The 3,259-nt window shown below is 42.8% G+C and overlaps 1 long non-coding RNA gene across 1 annotated transcript; it reads right to left on the bottom strand.

Annotated features, from left to right (window-relative positions):
* Positions 1-229: 229 nt before the first annotated feature.
* LOC311445864 lies at positions 230-3,045 on the bottom strand. The gene is made up of 5 exons (XR_014698655.1): positions 2,845-3,045; positions 1,846-1,929; positions 1,344-1,508; positions 940-1,248; positions 230-354 (listed from the first exon to the last, which is right to left on the bottom strand). It is a non-coding gene; the product is annotated as an uncharacterized lncRNA (long non-coding RNA).
* Between the last annotated feature and the right edge of the window lie 214 nt (positions 3,046-3,259).

Here is a 3,259-nt window from a genome sequence, read left to right as displayed (position 1 = left end):
TTTGCAAAGCTATAAATGGCCAAATAAATAATGAATGCTATGGAATAATTTATATGAGCTCTGTTTCTTACTTTGCATGTTCTAATTACTAGTATGAACATACTCCAATGAATTATTGAAAAATCACAGAATAAATAATATTTAAATTAATTTGTCACCCATAAGTACACGAAAAGACAAGTTCAAATATATATTTAATTTTATGAGCACATTGCATTGTAATACTTGCCCAATAAACGGAAGCAGGAGAGGGAACATTCCTCCTGGCCAACTTTATTAGGGGCTCCAGCTCTGGGTTTCATTTTTGGCTTCCACTGCTTAAATTCAGCATCTAGATGTTTTTCACTATTGGACCTTTGGAGGGAGAGCAGATTCCGTCATGAAGCACTATGGATGAAACCAACACCAGTCTTAAAGCAATGTAAGCAGCACCTCACACTTGCAGAGTGTGTTGCAGCTGGGAATTTCATGGTCACTTGCAGATAATTAGTCAAGCTTCAGAATTTGCCTGTGGGGCTGCATATCGTCATCCCCCTTTTACACACCGAATGAAAGGATGGGAATGTTGTGAGCCTCTGAAAGCAATTGTTGCATGATGTGAACAATTTCAGCAGCTGCGACCAGAGGTCAGAAGCAACTGAGGGAAACGCACGGTAATTAATGATGCTGGTTGTTAGCATGCTTGATTGCTTGTTTCTCATATGTATGCAGAGTAACCATGTGCATCTTGTCAAAAGCTGTGCTCTAGAGGGAGGATTTCTAAGAGGTACTGCCTAGGGTGATCTGCCCAGCAAGCTATTCACAAGCAGTTGCAACCATTTGGTAGCAGCGTGTGCCTGAAGACCTACATCACGAGGCACTGGGAGCATTCCTGAGCAGATAGATTCATCCACTCCCCCCATCCAGCAGGCACACTCCAGCCAAAACTGTGCTGCTTACCTATTAGTTATCCACTTACTCCGTAGCATGATGAGCGATCCATCAAACCCACTACCTTCCCCTCGCTCAGCACACCTATGGTTAACAAGATTGATGAACTGCAGTTCGTCCCCAACGCTGGATTAATCACCAAGAGGATTCATCCTAGGCCGCGACATTCACGGTGACTTTGGCTTGATCACGAGTCAGCCAGAAGACGTTCCACCAGAGTGCAATGAAGGGTCGCCTCACCATGGGCAGAACCAGCCACAACTCCTCCTGCTTCAAGCAGAGCATCCACGCTGGGCATGGGCTGTGTCCAGGAGGCCACTGGCAAGAACACAGCTCTCAAGAGCATGGATTTCATATGTGATTAGTGTTTAACTCAGACCCTCAGCTTGGAAAACCTGAATTCAAGTCCTTACCTTGTGCTCTGTGCAACCTCAGCACACTGCAGGGTCAGGAATGGCACTTGCCAAAAAAACAGGGTATCTGGAGCAGCCTCTGATGAGGGTCTCCTCCTGGTCCTCCTTCTGCCTGCTCAGGCAGAAAAAACCTTCAACTGTGCTACTTCAGATAGAGCTCAATATCTGGAAAAAAAAAAAAAAAAAAAGAGGGAGAGAATTACCTTTTTTTCCCCTTCTTATTCTTAAATTATGCTGGGGATTTGTTTTCAAGTTTTTCCAATATTTATCAAGCATTTTCATTTGAAGGATTTAACAGCTCAGTATTTTGATCCTTTTTGATTTTCCTTCACCTTTCTTCGTTTATTTCTCACTCTCCTGTCATATTCCAGGCATCTATCATTTCTTCCACAAAATGGTACCTTATTTTTTAAATTAAAAAAAAAAAAAAATGTTTCTATGGAAGGTGTTAATGAATCTCAAGTCTCTTTAACCACCTCTACAAATGGCACATACTAAGTACCTGATAGAAGAGTAGCAGAGTGGAGAACTCCATCTGACACAGACACAAAAAATATCCTCAGGACTTCTCAGTTTGCAGATAAAGCTGTGAAAACAAGTTGCAATTTTCAAACACACTGAAGGCAAAATTCACCCAGAAAAAGGTGTGTGGGGGTGGTAGAAATAAATGCAAGGATGACTACAGGAAAGTGAGCCCAGGGAGAAGAGCTTTGTTCAGGCCCAGATTGAAAATAAAGTCAAATAAGAGAGGGCACCATCCTTGGAGGGCTTTCCTCCTGCACCTGGGCTAATCAAGTGACTGATTATTTGCTGAATATTTAACTATCACATCCAATATGAACTTTGCTTTATAAATGATAAATCAAGCAGCTTTTTTTAAAGCTATACCTTGTCATAGTCTCTCCTCCAGCACTTTCATGGGCAGGAATAATTATTTAGTGCACACTGCATGTGTAATGAATTTTCAGGCATACTTGTTTGATCTATAGCCTTGGAAATAAAAATCCCATTAGTCTAACAAGCTCACCAATTATTTCCTGAGATCATTGAGCCCATTTCAGTGAAGAAAGTTAAATAAAAATGAAAGTGAATGGAGAGCAGTGCAATATGTTGTTTTACAGAGTAAAACATTTTAAAATAGCATTTCACATCGTGTTTGGGGGCTAGAAAGAGCAGAGAAGTTATGTCTGCGTTGGATAGGTGCATGTAGCTTGCCTGCAGCTGCCTGGTGGAGGCTGAGTTAATGCTGGGGAAGAAACAGTTGTCCAAATTCAGATATTACCACTCAGATGTCCCTGTCCAAGCTAGTTACCTGGACTCCTCTTGGAAGGTTTTATTTTGAAATATATGCACTTTTGAGTGACAAGCATTCACAACCATCTCAGATAAGAAATCTGAAAACAGACTTTTTCTCGGATTTAGAAACCCAGTGAGACAAAATGCAGAAGAGACATAAAACTGGATGATGCCAATTTCCACTTGGTGTCCAAGGGATACTCACTGAGTATCCCTGGGCTTCTAGAGGCTATGGAGGCATCCCCCAGGAGCCAGCCAGCTATCTTTAGATTCCAATCTGCAAATTACATCAGCTGCTGCCCTCTGTGGGTGGCTGCTTCTTCCTGTTGCCTTGGCCAAACATCCAAAAAAATCAGTTCTGATGAGACTTCAGAGGGCTGCCAGTGGGGAGCCGAGTCCACCACTCCTTCCCACGACACTCAGGATGATCAGGGTGAGCAGGGAGCACCAGGCTCCATCTGCAAATAAGGAGCCGTGGCACAGCTCGATTAATTCTTGTTTGCTCTTCGGGGCTGTTGGGAGCAGCTTTTTAGGTGATTACAGAGGGGCAGAGGGGACTGCAGCAGCAGCAAAGGAAGAGAGCGATTAGATAAAATGCTTTAACAAACACACACGGCATC

The sequence above is a fragment of the Aythya ferina genome (assembly GCF_964211825.1).
Source record: "Aythya ferina genome assembly, chromosome: 16".
In the NCBI taxonomy this organism is placed as follows: domain Eukaryota; kingdom Metazoa; phylum Chordata; class Aves; order Anseriformes; family Anatidae; genus Aythya; species Aythya ferina.
The sequence above is the reverse complement of the archived record's forward strand: the minus strand, read 5'-3'. Positions and strand labels throughout refer to the sequence as shown.